This window comes from Salvelinus alpinus, chromosome 31 (genome assembly GCF_045679555.1).
Source record: "Salvelinus alpinus chromosome 31, SLU_Salpinus.1, whole genome shotgun sequence".
In the NCBI taxonomy this organism is placed as follows: domain Eukaryota; kingdom Metazoa; phylum Chordata; class Actinopteri; order Salmoniformes; family Salmonidae; genus Salvelinus; species Salvelinus alpinus.
In genome coordinates this window covers 25334056-25352844 of record NC_092116.1, presented here as the reverse complement: position 1 = coordinate 25352844, position 18789 = coordinate 25334056, and positions in this window count along the sequence as shown.

Sequence of the window (18789 nt, the reverse complement as noted above, 5' to 3'; positions counted from 1 at the left end):
TTCTAAATTTAAGCATTTCAACATGATCCTCCTTGCAGACATGAATTTGGAAATACAGCATATACAGGTAGACCATCCTTACAAAAATCATGGCAAGCATAACCACCTCCAGGAACTACTCTATATAGACAGTTTGGATTCCCAAAGGGGCAGTCCAAAGGTCCACCGACCGCATTACAAGGCTTTCCATACTTATTAGTATACTTGCCTGGGCTACTCGGTACAGGATCAATCACCACAGGAGGGTCATCTCTCCTTACAGACATCTAGTTAACTGCTGTCTGAACCACAATTGACTTTACCAGGGTATAACACAACAAAATGCAATACCCAAAGCCAACAACCCTCCTCCCAACATGATGGTCATCCTAGCAAACATGACACAAACTCCACCCTTCTCCACTAAGAGCCAATTAAGTATAGTTAATGAATCCCTGTTGATTATATCATATATAATTAATCCATTCTAAGTTCATATTTGGTGTTATCCACAGAAATATAGATTCAAATCCTGATTTAACCTCCTCTCTGGCCTTGAAATCCCTAAGTAGACCTCTAAGCAGTCCAATTGCATTAAGGTATACCTCAGGATCCTTATCATAAACCCTTTTAACTCTAGGTTTTAACATAGTCATCATGGAGTGATTCAATAATAGTAACCTATTTAATTGCTTCTAACTAAGGCACAAAGATCAATCCATCCATCAGGCAATACATTCAACAGTTAGTTTTTTCCACACATCCATAAACTATCAGCAATACCTCTGTCTTGATTTTTCAACATAGTAAGAGATGGCGCAACCTGAGTTATGTAACTACACAACCCTTTTCTATTCATAATCAATCCTTTATCATTACTTTTACGAACTCCCGCATTCTCTAGCACCCAAATAGTATCACATTCTACAGTGGTGTTTCCTACATCAATTCCTTCGGTGTCATGGCTGTAAAAACATTCATATTTTCCTTTAACCACAGTACTTCTGTCTAATTGGGGTCCATTTAATTCAGTTCTAATTTCATAGGCAGCACAATCATTGTCTCCCAACTTAGTCTCGTTTAACATGGCTCTGCCTCTAGTGCTCCCTTGAGCAATCCTACATTCAATGTCACACAAGGGAATAGAATACTTTCTATTGGTACAATAGTCATTTTTCCAACTTACACAGTTTTTAAATGATGCTGGTTCAGAGACTATTAAAAGATCAGACAAAGGTGATTTTCTTCACAAAATACAATTGTCCATTCTGTGTCTGTTTGCCATATTCTTAGCCCATTCGTATCACTTCTTCTTCACTACTTCTTCTCGTGTGGTGTCCTTGAGTGCTTCTGATTCTGATATATCTAATTCTGTTGCTTTTTCAATGTTCTTATTTTGAGGTAGATCATTAGAGTTTATCAGAAAGTTTCAAATATCAGTAAAAATTCTCCTGACTGATGTCTCAGGTTGCTTTGTTGGCACGGTGGTCTGCTTGGTAAGGGCAGTCGATGTCATCTAGTGGTAACTACTGTGGTCGTCACAGCAGCCGCCACCCTTGTTGTTGTCACAGGTTCTTCCTGTTCAGGTGCAGGGGTAGGTCTTCACCTTCCACTGGTTCAATCTTGTTCATGATGAGCACCTACTCGTCTTTTTCTTTGATTCATGTCAGGTCACATCCTTTCGGTTCCCAAACGACTTCTCCCTTTGTTTGGTGATGTGTCCATCCACAGAGTGCAATCTCCGATAAGGGTTTGATCCTTATGATTGAGATAGACTTCAGTTCTCCTGCTTCTGTTATACATTGAGGTGGAACATAGATTCTAACCTTGTCAGTCTTTTTGGATTGTTCGGCTGATTCCATTCTTCTCTTCCTGCTCCCACCATACATCTTGATTGTGCATTAGTCTGTTGTTTCTATACTAGCATTCACTGTTGCTTCTATTATGTCAATGTCATTATTCTTTTGTTGTTCTAACATCAATTATCTGTAAAGGAGGCCATTCAAAAGTTTAAAAGTCAATTGTGGGGTAATCCCCATTTTCTTCAGCTTGCGGGACTTTTCCTCCTCTTTCTTCACCTGAAGCTCCCTCCTCAGGCCGGACTTAGCTTCCATCTGGAAGGGTTTCAATTTTAGGAAAGAAACGTTCTTATTCTGTTCCTTGTGAGGCCTCTCCTCCTCTTCTGGGTGCATTAGTCGGTGCACGTGTCATATTTTGGCTTTCACTTGATTTACTGTTTTCTTGGCTCCTCCCTGGCATCTCAATCGTTTCCGCTGCTCCTGCTCCCTCCAGGCTCCCTCCTGGTGAATCAGCATCCTCAGTGTCCTCATCTCTATGTGGTTGTGTCCTTCTCTCTGTTGGGACTCAGCTGCAGTGGTTCAGATGGTATCACGTCTGGCTTCTTTTCACTTGGACGGCCGTTCTTGTTGCTTTGGCCACCTCATAGGGTCCATCTCTCCTCGGTTGATCCCACTTCCTCCGGATCCCTCCAACATGGACTAGATCTCCTGGTACCACTGAGAGAGGTCCTTCTGGTCCCCTTTGGATCATCAGACGCAGAACCTCTCATCCTGGTTCAGGTTTCTGCCTACTTTCTGTGAAGCATTCATACTTAGAGACTTATGGCCTCTGTTCTAAGATTGCACCATACATCCTCTTACTTCCATCACTCATCACACAACAAACAGACATTCAGGCTGAAGCTGGCGAACCCCTCTCCTTCTGGTTTCCTAAACATAAGACTTGGAAAACAACAGACAAAACATAACAGCATTGACAATGTTATGTGTTATGCATAAATATATTCATGCAAACTGAAATCTGAGACCATGACAATTCCCACTCTCTCTTTACCTGACTCTATGCCTCCAGGATACTTTTCTGCTGGACTCCACAAAAATAAAAGCCCTAAAAAGCTTCCTCATGCTTCCACCCAGTCTTCCCCTTTCGGCCACAGGTTCTGAGAGGTGTTCCCAAATCATGTCATTTTTACTTAGTTTCCCATCTACTCCATTTCAACTGATAATCATGTGCATAACCTACAATTAACATTCTCTCTTCTTGAATTAATTCAACACTGTATATGCTTTCATATCAATCCCTTTAACATGTTTGTTTAGAGTATAATATCCTATCATCCATTCTCTTTCACATGATGTATTAAAAATAAAACATGTAGCCTCCAAACTCAACCCAGTATGTCTATAGTGGAATCTAATCTCTCTCTCTTTCTCTCTCTGATTCCACATCCTCTGTCATGGTGTTTTCAAGCTCACCCATTATTCAGCTGGACCTTACTTCTCGTGAGACTTATACACCCACCAAAGAGAGACATAAAGAACTTTACCACTGCAGTGTTGTAAGAAGTATACCACCAGCCTGGTGTATCTTGATGTACACTCAGTCTCCAGAATGCAGCCCAAGCCCTTCCATTTCTGGCTGTTTTTTCCTGAGGACATACACACTAACACATGGGTTATTTCCTGACAACATTAGCAAGATCACTAAATCTTAAGTTTTAATAATAGCCCTATGTAACCATTCTGCCTCAAATACCTGGCCTCCTGCCACAGAAATATTCATAATGATAATCAAATGATGGTCCCTACAGCAACTGCTGTAAAATACATTCTTAAAACATTCTCAAATCTTTTCTAATCAATTTAAAATAGATATCAGTCCCCCCTTAGGAACATATTCACAACCATATGTTCCTCAAAACACAAATAAATTGACCAAACGAGAAAAAGAGAAAAAGAAATTACAATAATTGCACAGTTGCAATATTACCACTATTTGTAATGTAATTAAACCTGGGGAAAACGTCCATCCTTTTCAATCTATGCCAATGTTATTGTTGGTCTCTTTCTTCTACATTCTTGGGTATCATCGCACAACAGACTACCTTTATAGTCAATCAAACAATACAATTTATCATTACAATTCCAATGACATTAGAAAACAAAAGAAACAAAAAACCTTTAATCTAAAATTCTGTAAGTTTTGTCAACCACCTTGTCTCAGGATTAGTTTCCAGAGCTTCCCTAGGCCTATTAACGTTAAACAGTTCTATATCCAAATAACTAAACAGTTCTTTTTGAAATACTTTTCCCAATCCAATATTCAGGATAACAGTCCTTAGTGTTTACTTTAACTCAAATTTGACCTTATCAATTCAATACACATCATCCCTTTAATAATTAACATTTAAACTAAACACTTTTATTACCAGTATTATCTATTTTCCCAATAGCCCTTTTGTCTCAGTTTTTCTTACATGAGTGGCCTGGTAATAAAAGTTCAATACCCCAATTCCTTTAATTCATAATACACCCTGGCCCATATCATTTCAACATGTCTATTATTTGATACAGTTCACAGGTCATCAGACACAGTTGTCCCTCACTATTCAGTCGATTAGGGCGGGTATGAGCTCCACACCCACTAGTGGTGATATTCTCTCCCATGCCCTAAAGCATTCTGACGTCACCTTTCATGACAACTCCCTTATTCTACTGGTGATCTCTCAGATGAATTACAGATGATGTATCCATCAACAAAACCCACACAGAAACCCACACTCCAATAAACCCCCCGGAGTAACCTACATCACTTTTTATATGCAGAATGAACAAAGCACATTTGTGTATTTACCCAGAGACCATAACCCCAAGGAACTGATAATTTTACCTATGAACACATGTTATATCAAAAAAACAAAAATTAAAATAAACCTATTCCGAATAACTTATTCAATTTAAGGGTACAACTCTTCATAATTTTCCCAGGGACATAATAGATTTTCAAAGTAATTATACAGTTTGAATAGAGTCTGGTGTCTTAAACATTTTATAAGTATATCCCACCTGTTCCAACAATTTCTAGTAAAAGGTGATCAGTCTTTCACAAGAAATTCCTAGGATTCAGGGCATTTTGAGACCATTAATATGTTTCCACTCCCCCTTTCTTTAGGAGCAACTTAAATACATTTTTCAAAACCATGTTCATCCTTTTGCATACCCAATTTGAAACTGAATTGGAAAAAACCCTTCCAATAAACCTACTAATGTATATTCATTCCCAGTACATGGTGCACTTAGTAGTAAATCATAAGCCAATAATCGCAAAGGGACTGGACTCACTCATCCAGAACTCCATGTTTTAGCCTTATCCAGATATTTTTATTTTTAAAGCGGCTGACTTTAATTAACTGCTTTCCACAGTAATGCAGTCTCCAATGACATTGTTGACCAGAGAAGATTAAAAAACCCTTTTTTTCCCTTATTCTTTCTGGAAAAGAAAGTGTACATATTGTTAATATTCACAACGTTACCTTTTAGTCAGCAAACCAATAATTTTACTTATCCATAGATTTTATTCTAAAGCGTCTTTAACAGTTCCAGAGAATTGTGGTATAGAATGTCTAACAATTAAAATTCCATCGTTATTTTACTAGATGTCAAACGTGATCCAATACTTCTTCTTGACCACATATAAACTGTAATCTCTATGAAACACTCATTGTTCGCTCAGAGACTATACACCGACAAGTAAAAAATTCCATTCTCACTAACCTCAAACCAATTAGTTGTTTGTTATTTTGACAAAGATACAAACTCTTGTAGAGCGACATTTCCTGCTATTTCACTAAGTTCTAGTGTCACCTTACACTAATTTTCCCCATATACCCGCTATATCCATATTCAAAACAGGGAGCTATTTTCTCATTTGTTCTTAGATCTTGTCAATAGTTCTGCCAATCACCCGCACGTCTGCGAGGACTAGAGGAACCACACACACAACCTCATCGCAATGTATTTTCTGATGATAGAATGTTGACATCAGAACGCCTACAAATCGAGCTTCACATTTTGGTCCCATGCGACTATTTATTTATTTATTTTTCCTAAATACTCCCATGTATTTCTACACCTTTTATTTACTATTTTTCCGAGTTAGAGCCAATCTCCTTTCCAATTAATAATTCATTTGTCACATCACTTAATTTCTTTTATCGAAGCCTACTCTATACAGTACATACATTATTTCTGAATACTACAGCATCAACTCTACTCTGTCACAGGAGAGCTGCGCGCTCCCTCTCCTGGACGTTCTGCCTACATACACACACAACTCATCTTTCCTTCCTAATCTTCTATTTTTACACAGATCTACTCATTTCTTACAACATTATCATTCATCCTTTTATGTTTCATCCGTTCATTCAATCCCTTTGTTTTTACCTCAAAACAACTCAGTCTTTCTTTATTGACTTAATTCACTTCCTTCTACATAAGCCTAGACTTCTACAATATGACGAGACTACTGTCTAATCGGATCAGCTTGTCTTCATATCCTATTCAACCCCCAATACTTATCTTTTCTTCTATTCTTAGAGTAGTATTGTGGCGTGACCTACTGAATTACCAAACCCTGGTAGCTAGACAGAGCGGTTTTTTATTCGCAGGATTTCTTTTGCATTTGAACGCCGCACAATCGGGCCAACGTTTTTCCTGCACCTACTACTTCACCCATACAATCTTCCTTTCAGAGCGGAAACTATGAATATTTATTTAACTACTGATTTATGTTTTGACCGTATAAGTTACTTTTGCAGTTGAACGCCGCACAATCGGGCCAACGTTTTCCTACAACCTACTGTTTTATGCTTTGACCGTATAAGTTACTTTTGCAGTTGAACGCCGCACAATCGGGCTAACGTTTTCCTACAACCTACTGTTTTATGCTTTGACTGTATAAGCTACTTTTGCAGTTGAACGCCGCACAATCGGGCTAACGTTTTCCTACAACCTACTGTTTTATGCTTTGACTGTATAAGCTACTTTTGCAGTTGAACGCCGCACAATCGGGCTAACGTTTTCCTACAACCTACTGTTTTATGCTTTGACTGTATAAACTACTTGTTGTAGCCCTGCGCCGCTCAACTAGAGAGTACAAACAGTTGCGCCGATCAGCCCACACAAGGCTGCTCAAAATGAATGGTCCGACGAGAGGGGCAGTCCGAATCACACACACCCAACACGAGTCGCCCGCTCAGGTTGACTGAGGTGTGTTTACGCACATCCCAAAACAGATCCTGATACGGTCGAACCCGGCCAAGCAGAATCAGACGGAACAACTCCCCCAATCAAACCAGACACATGAACCTGTCTCGAGCAGTCCAACCAGAACAAATGCCCGCTCCCCCCAGCCAAACACCCGACACAATCAAAGTTCACAGTTCCAGTTCACTCAATCTCCAGACATGCGCATTCATACAAAACCCAAACTCACACATGCATGCACATTTATTTGAATTCAAAAGTTCTTTCGTTTTTATCGTTTTTAGGAAATTTGAGAGAGAGACCTACATGACATTCCTCCCGCTGAGACAGGACTCTGAAGCAATCCACACAAACATTTCAACTATTGTAAGAACTTGCTTACCGTATATAGTTGGGCGGCCACCTCTGTTTGTTTAGATTGTCCAAAGAACCCGCCAGCCAAGAACGTCTCCGTCCCTGTCACTCCTGGCTGGCTCGCCAATTATGTCGTGGAAAATCATTTTCAAATACAACGCTTACCAGAACTTTTAAAATCAAACATGCTCTTTATTACAACTGTACAGCCCACTGGCATGTCCCCGCGGAACACACCCCGCGGAACACACCCCGCGGAACACACACCGCGGAACACACACTCCGCTTCCCAACCCCGGTTCCAACATTTATACATAAATAGCATATGGGTCCACCCCATATGCAAATAAGCATACTTCCCCTAATTTTCCCTGCCATCATTATCTTTTTAGTTCAGGCTTCCTGCTTGTTCACGCCTACTAACGCCCATTATCTGCTTTCAGTTAAATTATAATAGTGGCCAGACCCATGCTTGTCTTAAAAATAATCTATGTCCATCTACCCTCTAGGCCTATGACTCAACCCTGTATTTAATTCAATGCCCCAGCATGTTCTCTGGTATGTCCTTATTGGAATTGGCAGACTCTATGTCTCTTCTTGTCATTAGTGTCCAGTTGCCTTAAGCATATTTCTCTGGTATGTGTGCTTTTAGTGGAATGTGTAGACTATAAGTCTAGTGTGTCCAATTATTCTAGGTGCCCATGTGTCTGGTCAGTCTGTCAGCACAATGGAGAAAATAAGAGGGCCAGAACATCCCTTAGTATATCTCCATTACCACAGTCTCATGATAAATGTGAACATGTGGTTCGTTACTTTAATGTTCAGCTGTCTTATGTCCTTATATTTTATCCATGTGTTTTATGTTACTACTACACTAATCAATGACCTTAATTGACCAATCAGGTATAAGAGAGGGGTGAAAACCTGCAGACACTCTGCCCTCCATGGAATGAGTTTGACACATGTGCCCTATATTCTCAGATGGCAGGGATGTAAACAGTGATGTATAACCCCTGGCTCATCAGGCCATGCAGATGGAGATGGTAGACTATATGTCTCTCTTGTCATTATATGTTGCCCTAGAAGACTGAATAAACCCTTGCTCAACAGAATCATGTAATAATTGAATGGTTCAATCTAGCTGACATAGGTTTAGGTTTTTCTGTCATCTTTCACGGAACAAAGACGTTTAGGAACTGGAGAAAAAATACAATGTAGAAAATAAAGAACTAATGTGCAAAATGTCCAAATGACATCCGTTTGACCGGTTGTAAAGAAAAACAAACCTGTGAAAAGAACCCATCGTGTTTCTGATAAGATTTCACTTTGTCTTCGATGCATATTTTAAATACTACCAGCTTTTATGACGCTTGTATGATGAAGACATCACGTCTACAGCTGGTATCTAATGAGCATTATCTCAAGATGCAGAAATAAATACTCATATTTTACAACTCCCGTTCCCAAATCCACATTTTGCCTACATTTAGTGTATAATTTTACTGCAAGAAATACTTAATCCTGCCGGAGATATTATTAAGGCTATAGTCCTATTTACACTGGACTAGTATAAATAGAAGACGTTGGTTATGTATTTATTACCCCAGAATATTATTCCAGAGGACGTTTCAGACGGGATTAGTTTTTCCAAACTTTCCCCTGTAATTATTTCTTTTTTGTCTGTAAATTGACATCTATGACGGAAGCCTGGAGGGTTTTTTTCTAGGTGTGAAAATACAGTCCAGGTGATAACAGTAATAACTCCAGCTCGGTTCCCAAGTTTCTAAACCATACCAAACCATCTTTGGTATAGTGTCGCCATAATATTTGAATTGAGAAGTGTGATCATAATCATTAGGAATGTTTTGCGATCCGCAGTAGAAGACGTTCTAAATAACATAGAAACAGGAATTCTGGGAAAAATACATTTCTGGAGGATCCAAAATATATGTTTGCTTTCCAAACCAATAGGTGCAGCTATAATACAGTGACAGTGTTTGGTACAAGTTCACTTTCTCATCCATAGCCTAACAACAAATGACGCAATCTCAAATGCCGTTCACACTGCCCTCCAGCTTGAAACATGTTGGGATTGTCACAGATGACGAGCACCGTAGACGGTGTAATTCCGTCTTCCTCCTATATTGTCATTTTGCATGTTTGATGTCTCGTCGGAGGTCTTAGCGGGATTTCCTGTATACGTCCATGTCCGTGTCCTGTTCATTTTAAGTCGTAACTCTATTTTTTAGCCCAGCGCGGATATTACCTGTAATCAGTGTTTTGGGGGTTGGATACGTTCTTATAGTCACTGTGGGGACGACATCGTCTATGCACTTATTTGATTTTAATTTTACCTTTATTTATACAGGTTTTTTCTCATTGAGATAACATCTCTTTACCAAGAGAGACCTGGTCCAATAGCAGCAGAGGGAACAACGTTTCAGACAAAACAATTTACATACATGAACACAACATTAAACACACATACAGTGCAACAAAAACCTTGTACATTAAAAACACAAACGTCTTGACTAAAAACAGCTGGCCTAAAAACAGTTACACTCTTCTATGATATATACATCGATCAAGTGTTTAAACTCCACCAACGAAACTAGATCATCACATTTAATTCCAGGACCACGGAGCTAAGTAACTAAAACTATTTCTACCATGTCCTGTTCTAATTTTTGGTACTGTTAGAAGCAAATCAGAATGGGACCGTAATTGATATTTATTTACTGACCTGACTAAAAAAGAACAGAGATAAAATGGCATTTGACCCAATATGGCCTTATAAACCAGTGTTTAAGCCTACGCAAGGTCAATGACGACCAGCCAACAGCACTGAAGAGATCACAATGATGTTTCTGATTTGAAATGAACCTGAGGGCTGCATGATACACTGAATCAAGTGCTCTCTGTTATGCTGGTGAATGAGGACCCAAAAGCGACGTAATAGTAACAGAGTCTTTATTCCAGTATTAAACAAATAATGATTCTCCTGGATATTATCAATGGTCAATCCAAAACAGGAACTGAAATCCTCTCGTCAATAGAGAGGAACGACTGGAGACGCGACCACAGACTGCAGGTCGCTTCAGGAAGGCACTGGCCGTAGCTGACATAGACACCTGCTCACACGCAGCATCTGAAGAAGGCAAAGAACACGACAGGGCGGAACAAGGACACAGGAACAGCAAACATCAAACAAGAATCCGACCAGGACAGAAGCGGAAAACAGAGGGAGAAATAGGGACTCTAATCAGAGGGCAAAATAGGGGACAGGTGTGAAAGAGTAAATGAGGTCGTTAGGAGACTGAGAAACAGCTGGGAGCAGGAACGGAACGATAGAGAGAGCGGGAGAGGGAGAGAGGGAGGAGGAGAGAGAGAGAGAGAAAGAGGGAAAGAACCTAATAAGACCAGCAGAGGGAAGCACAGGGACAAGACATGAAGATCAAAGACAAAACATGACAGTACCCCCCCACTCACCGAGCGCCTCCTGGCGCACTCGAGGAGGAACCCTGGCGGCAACGAAGGAAATCATCAATCAACGAACGGACATGGAAGACAGGGTGGACGCGACGAAGATGTCGCGGAAGAAACAGTCGCACAGCGACAGGATTGACGACCTGAGAGACACGGAACGGACCAATGAACCGCGGAGTCAACTTGCGAGAAGCTGTCGTAAGGGGAAGGTTACGAGTGGAAAGCCACACTTTCTGACCGCGACAATACCTAGGACTCCTAATCCTACGTTTATTGGCGGCTCTCACAGTCTGCGCCCTGTAACGGCAAAGTGCAGACCTGACCCTCCTCCAGGTGCGCTCACAACGTTGGACAAAAGCCTGAGCGGAGGGAACGCTGGACTCGGCGAGCTGGGACGAGAACAGAGGAGGCTGGTACCCAAGACTACTCTGAAACGGAGATAGCCCGGTAGCAGACGAAGGAAGCGAGTTGTGAGCGTACTCAGCCCAGGGGAGCTGTTCTGCCCAAGACGCAGGGTTTCGAAACGAAAGGCTGCGTAATATGCGACCAATCGACTGATTGGCCCTTTCTGCTTGACCGTTAGACTGGGGATGAAACCCGGAAGAGAGACTGACGGAAGCACCAATCAAACGACAGAACTCCCTCCAAAACTGTGACGTGAATTGCGGACCTCTGTCTGAAACGGCGTCTAACGGGAGGCCATGAATTCTGAACACATTCTCAATGATGATTTGTGCCGTCTCCTTAGCGGAAGGAAGCTTAGCGAGGGGAATGAAATGTGCCGCCTTAGAGAACCTATCGATAACCGTAGGAATCACAGTCTTCCCCGCAGACGAAGGCAGACCGGTAATAAAGTCTAAGGCGATGTGAGACCATGGTCGAGAAGGAATGGGAAGCGGTCTGAGACGACCGGCAGGAGGAGAGTTACCTGACTTAGTCTGCGCGCAGTCCGAACAAGCAGCCACGAAACGACGCGTGTCCCGCTCCTGAGTAGGCCACCAAAACCGCTGGCGAATAGAAGCAAGCGTACCCCGAACGCCGGGGTGGCCAGCTAACTTGGCAGAGTGAGCCCACTGAAGAACAGCCAGACGAGTAGAGACAGGAGCGAACAGAAGGTTACTAGGACAAGCGCGCGGCGACGCAGTGTGAGTGAGTGCTTGCTTTACCTGTCTCTCAATTCCCCAGACAGTCAACCCGACAACACACCCTTCAGGGAGAATCCCCTCGGGGTCGGTAGAAGCCACAGAAGAACTAAAGAGACGGGATAAGGCATCAGGCTTGGTGTTCTTATTTCCCGGGCGATAGGAAATCACGAACTCGAAACGAGCGAAAAACAACGCCCAACGAGCTTGACGTGCATTAAGTCGTTTGGCCGAACGGATGTACTCAAGGTTCTTATGGTCAGTCCAAACGACAAAAGGGACGGTCGCCCCCTCCAACCACTGTCGCCATTCGCCTATGGCTAAGCGGATGGCGAGCAGTTCGCGGTTACCCACATCATAGTTGCGCTCCGATGGCGACAGGCGATGAGAAAAGTAAGCGCAAGGATGGACCTTATCGTCAGAGTGGAAGCGCTGAGACAGAATGGCTCCCACGCCCACCTCTGAAGCGTCAACCTCGACAATGAATTGTTTAGTGACGTCAGGAGTAACAAGGATAGGGGCGGATGTAAAACGCTTCTTGAGGAGATCAAAAGCTCCCTGGGCGGAACCGGACCACTTAAAGCAAGTCTTGACAGAAGTCAGAGCTGTGAGAGGGACAGCCACTTGACCGAAATTACGAATGAAACGCCGATAGAAATTAGCGAAACCGAGAAAGCGCTGCAACTCGACACGTGACTTAGGGACGGGCCAATCGCTGACAGCCTGGACCTTAGCGGGATCCATCTGAATGCCTTCAGCGGAAATAACAGAACCGAGAAATGTGACAGAGGAGACATGAAAGGCGCACTTCTCAGCCTTCACGTAGAGACAATTCTCTAAAAGGCGCTGGAGTACACGTCGAACGTGCTGAACATGAATCTCGAGTGACGGTGAAAAAATCAGGATATCGTCAAGGTAAACGAAAACAAAAATGTTCAGCATGTCTCTCAGTACATCATTAACTAATGCCTGAAAGACAGCTGGAGCATTAGCGAGACCGAACGGCAGAACCCGGTATTCAAAATGCCCTAACGGAGTGTTAAACGCCGTTTTCCACTCGTCCCCCTCTCTGATGCGTACGAGATGGTAAGCGTTACGAAGGTCCAACTTAGTAAAGCACCTGGCTCCCTGCAAAATCTCGAAGGCTGACGACATAAGGGGAAGCGGATAACGATTCTTAACCGTTATGTCATTCAGCCCTCGATAATCCACGCAGGGGCGCAGAGTACCGTCCTTCTTCTTAACAAAGAAAAATCCCGCTCCGGCGGGAGAGGAAGAAGGCACCACGGTACCGGCGTCGAGAGAAACAGACAGATAATCCTCGAGAGCCTTACGTTCGGGAGCCGACAGAGAGTATAGTCTACCCCGAGGGGGAGTGGTCCCCGGAAGGAGATCGATACAACAATCATACGACCGGTGAGGAGGAAGGGAGCTGGCTCTGGACCGACTGAAGACCGTGCGCAGATCATGATATTCCTCCGGCACTCCTGTCAAATCACCAGGTTCCTCCTGAGTAGAGGGGACAGAAGACACAGGAGGGATAGCAGACATTAAACACTTCACATGACAAGAAACGTTCCAGGATAGGATAGAATTACTAGACCAATTAATAGAAGGATTATGACATACTAGCCAGGGATGACCCAAAACAACAGGTGTAAAAGGTGAACGAAAAATCAAAAAGGAAATGGTCTCACTGTGGTTACCAGATACTGTGAGGGTTAAAGGTAGTGTCTCACATCTGATACTGGGGAGAAGACTACCATCTAAGGCGAACATGGGCGTGGGCTTCCCTAACTGTCTGAGAGGAATGTCATGTTTCCGAGCCCATGCTTCGTCCATAAAACAACCCTCAGCCCCAGAGTCTATCAAGGCACTGCAGGAAGCAGCCGAACCGGTCCAGCGTAGATGGACCGACAAGGTAGTACAGGATCTTGATGGAGAGACCTGAGTAGTAGCGCTCACCAGTAGCCCTCCGCTTACTGATGAGCTCTGGCTTTTACTGGACATGACATGACAAAATGTCCAGCAGAACCGCAATAGAGGCAAAGGCGGTTGGTGATTCTCCGTTCCCTCTCCTTAGTCGAGATGCGAATACCTCCCAGCTGCATGGGCTCAGTCTCTGAGCCGGTGGGAGGAGATGGTTGAGATGCGGAGAGGGGAAACACCGTTAACGTGAGCTCTCTTCCACGAGCTCGGTGACGAAGATCTACCCGTCGTTCTATGCGGATGGCGAGTGCAATCAAAGAGTCCACGCTGGAAGGAACCTCCCGGGAGAGAATCTCATCCTTAACCTCAGCGTGGAGTCCCTCCAGAAAACGAGCGAGCAACGCCGGCTCGTTCCAGTCACTGGATGCAGCAAGAGTGCGAAACTCTATAGAGTAATCCGTTATGGATCGATCACCTTGACATAGGGAAGCCAGGGCCCTGGAAGCCTCCTTCCCAAAAACTGAACGATCAAAAACCCGTATCATCTCCTCTTTAAAGTTCTGATAATCGTTAGAACACTCAGCCCTTGCCTCCCAGATAGCTGTGCCCCACTCCCGAGCCCGACCAGTAAGGAGTGATATGACGTAAGCGATCCGAGCTCTCTCACTAGAGTACGTGTTGGGCTGGAGAGAGAACACAATATCACACTGGGTGAGAAAAGAGCGACACTCAGTGGGCTGCCCAGAGTAACATGGTGGGTTATTAACCCTAGGTTCCGGAGACTCGGAAGACCAGGAAGTAGCTGGTGGCACAAGACGAAGACTCTGAAACTGTCCAGAGAGATCGGAGACCTGAGCGGCCAGGGTCTCAACGGCATGACGAGCAGCAAACAATTCCTGCTCGTGTCTGCCGAGCATTGCTCCCTGGAACCCGACGGCAGTGTTGAGAGAATCCATAGTCGCTGGGTCCATCTTGGTCGGATTCTTCTGTTATGCTGGTGAATGAGGACCCAAAAGCGACGTAATAGTAACAGAGTCTTTATTCCAGTATTAAACAAATAATGATTCTCCTGGATATTATCAATGGTCAATCCAAAACAGGAACTGAAATCCTCTCGTCAATAGAGAGGAACGACTGGAGACGCGACCACAGACTGCAGGTCGCTTCAGGAGGGCACTGGCCGTAGCTGACATAGACACCTGCTCACACGCAGCATCTGAAGAAGGCAAAGAACACGACAGGGCGGAACAAGGACACAGGAACAGCAAACATCAAACAAGAATCCGACCAGGACAGAAGCGGAAAACAGAGGGAGAAATAGGGACTCTAATCAGAGGGCAAAATAGGGGACAGGTGTGAAAGAGTAAATGAGGTCGTTAGGAGACTGAGAAACAGCTGGGAGCAGGAACGGAACGATAGAGAGAGAGAGCGGGAGAGGGAGAGAGGGAGGAGGAGAGAGAGAGAGAGAAAGAGGGAAAGAACCTAATAAGACCAGCAGAGGGAAGCACAGGGACAAGACATGAAGATCAAAGACAAAACATGACACTCTCAGGGTAGTGGCTGAGGCCTGTATATATATGACATCACTAAAATCTAAAACCGACAGTAATGTACATCGTACCAGCTCCTTCCTGGCCTCAAAAGAAAAACAAGCCTTATGCCGGTAATAAAATCCTATTTTCAGCTTGGGCTTCCTTATCATGTTCTCTACATGCACAGTGAAGCTCAGCTTATCATCAACCCACACACCCAAATATTTGTACACTTTAACTTGCTCTACAGTATGTCCAGCCAATGTAGCAATGACATGATTTGTAACATGCCTGGCATTTGAAAATACCATGCATTTTGTTTTACCCGAATTTAGAATCAGCTTTAAATCATACAGATTTTGTTGTATGATGTTAAATGCTCTTTGGGCATTTTCAAAAGCTAAAGATAAACTACTACCACTTGAAATAAAGAACAGTATCATCTGCATAAAAATAAACATCCACTGTTTCAATAAGATCCCCAATGTTGTTGATATACAAAATGAACAACAGTGGGCCCAAAATAGAACCTTGCGGAACACCTGAGCACACCTCTATGGACTCAGATTTACAACCATCCGCCATTACACATTGTGTACGATTTGATAAATAATTTATAAACCAATCTAGAGCATGACCAGTAATTCCACAACATTTTAACCTTTGCACTAACACAGCATGGTCCACGGCGTCAAAAGCCTTCGACAAATCAATAAAAACAGACACACAATGTAACTTGTTATCAAGAGCACAGTGGATGTCATTTAAAACCTTCAATGTTGCTGAAACAGTGCTGTGGCCAGACCTAAAACCTGATGGCATTCCATTTAAGATGTTGTTTCCTTGGAAGTAGGTCTTTAGCTGCCTACTAACTAAGGACTCCAGTCCAGGCAATGTTGATATGGGTCGATAGTTGTCAAGTAGCGAGGGATCTCCACCTTTCAGGAGAGGCAGTACAAGAGCAGATTTCCATAACTTGGGGATTTCCTTAACATCAAGTGTGAGGTTAAATATACATGTTAAAGGGGGGAGCAATGATGTCTGCAGCTACTGTAGTTGTAGGAGGTGGGAGTCTAGTTCATCAGGGCCAGGGGATTTTTTAAAATCAATTTCTTCAAGGGCTTTACAGACTTCTGAAACAGAGAAGGATGAAAAGGAGAACCTGGTGAAGGAGTGCACAGGGGGGTCAGGTCAATTCATAGGGGGCTCAATTATACCTTTGACCTTTTCAAATAAACTGCCTGCATCTAAAAAATGCGTATTCAAGTCTTTCAGAATGGAGGTTATTGATGAAGCCTGTGACTGTTGTGGTAAACTCCTCAATGCTATTGGATTTAGGGCTCATCGTGGATCGGGGCCTTAGTCTTAGACTGTTTCACCCCCAGTTCACGTTTTTGTTTCTTAGAAATTATTCAGGCTAAAACGGTTGTGTGGATACAAACTGACATACAACAGAAAGTGTGTAGAGTTATCCTAGGTGGCAGTCTGTTGCTGATCTCTTACCAACTCCTTAGTGGAACTGTCATGTCATGGCCTGATAATGAGAGCACAAACTGTTCTGGGATCAGGCTAGTGTAGGATGTTGACAAGAGCACAGACTGATCTGGGATCAGGCTAGTGTAGGAAGTTGACAAGAGCACAGACTGATCTGGGATCAGGCTAGTGTAGGAAGTTGTCGAAGAGCACAGACTGATCTGGGACCCTCTTCCATCACCAAGTCAAGTACAATATGAACTGTAAAGTAGCACCTTGATAGTGTGCCTTTGACAGAAAAGACAAATGAAGACATGTTTGCTGCATTTGACCTGACATTCCCTCTGTGTTAGATGGTCGATCAGATCAGCATGAATCGTTGCATTAAAACTATCAGGTTATGAATATGTGGACTACAATGCCTGTATGACGATTATTTCAAATATTCCTTTATATTCTTAGCTATGTTGTACTCTGTCAAACATCCATCCTCACACATATTGTAAACCACCTAGTTAAATGTTTTGTTATGTTATTTTGTGTCTTATCTTATAGAACAACATTGATGGTAGGTCTGTCATTTGATGTGTAAAATGAATTAATCATGAATAAAATTCTGCATTACCAATGATCCTTTGTGATGTGTTAATTCAGTATATAATCCAAAATTAAACTTGGATACACAATGAATACAAATGTAAACTGGAACTGACAACTTTAATGTCTTATAAAAGAGTGGAATAAAAATCTGAATAGTTCCAATAAAACAACTATTTTATTCATACATTTCATAATAAACTACAGTCCATTTTAAAACGCAAAATGATATTTAAAACTTAGTCTTAAAAGAGGTAATAGAAAATATATTAACTTCATGAAATCCTTCACCGTGTTCATTTGATCCTTCTCACATCTGCAGGATGACCAGTAATCAGTTCCAGATATCAATAATATTACAAATACAGCAGGAACCAAACAGGCACATTATACATTGATAGTATTATGAACTACAGGAGATGAAAGCAGGAGAAACTGAAATAATGACTAACTGACCAAAGTGAGAAAAAAATTCCTGTTGTTCCCAACAAACTCTCAAACTCTATTTTAATTCAATTATCATCTTAAAAACTAGTCCTACATCTAATGGCTTGGCTACACACACACACACACACACACACACACACACACACACACACACACACACACACACACACACACACACACACACACACACACACACACACACACACACACACACACACACACACACACACACACACACACACACACACACACACAGGTCTGGGACCAGGCTTGTGTAACTCCTCCATCTCTATGATGGTAGAGGATCCATTCACCTCTCTGGTGTCTTTCTCCCTCTCAGGACACATGGTAACTCATCACTATGACCATCAGAACTCTGTTGGGACTCTTTTGAAGGCTATGGTGATCCCCTGGGGATGCGACGAAAGATAAATCCTGAACAGTTCATTCTGGACCACTGAGGCCACATTCTGCCTGTAAGAAAAGTCACACACCCTACTATTGCAAATGCTAAAATTATCTTTATCCATGGTGACTGGGTGACAGGGCCGAAGAGGCACTGGTATGTCCCCTGATCAGAACGGCGTAGGTCAGTGAGGGTGAGGGAAATGTCTCCCTGTCGGTATCCATCTTTGGACACAGATACCCTGTTCTTAAACCGAGGGCCATAAGATATATTCCCTGCCATGACATTCATTTCGGTCTGTCCATCCTTTTCACAGTAGACGTGTACCTCACTGTCAGGAGTTTGTTTTTTAGTTAACCTTGTTCTCAAAGCTCACTCCG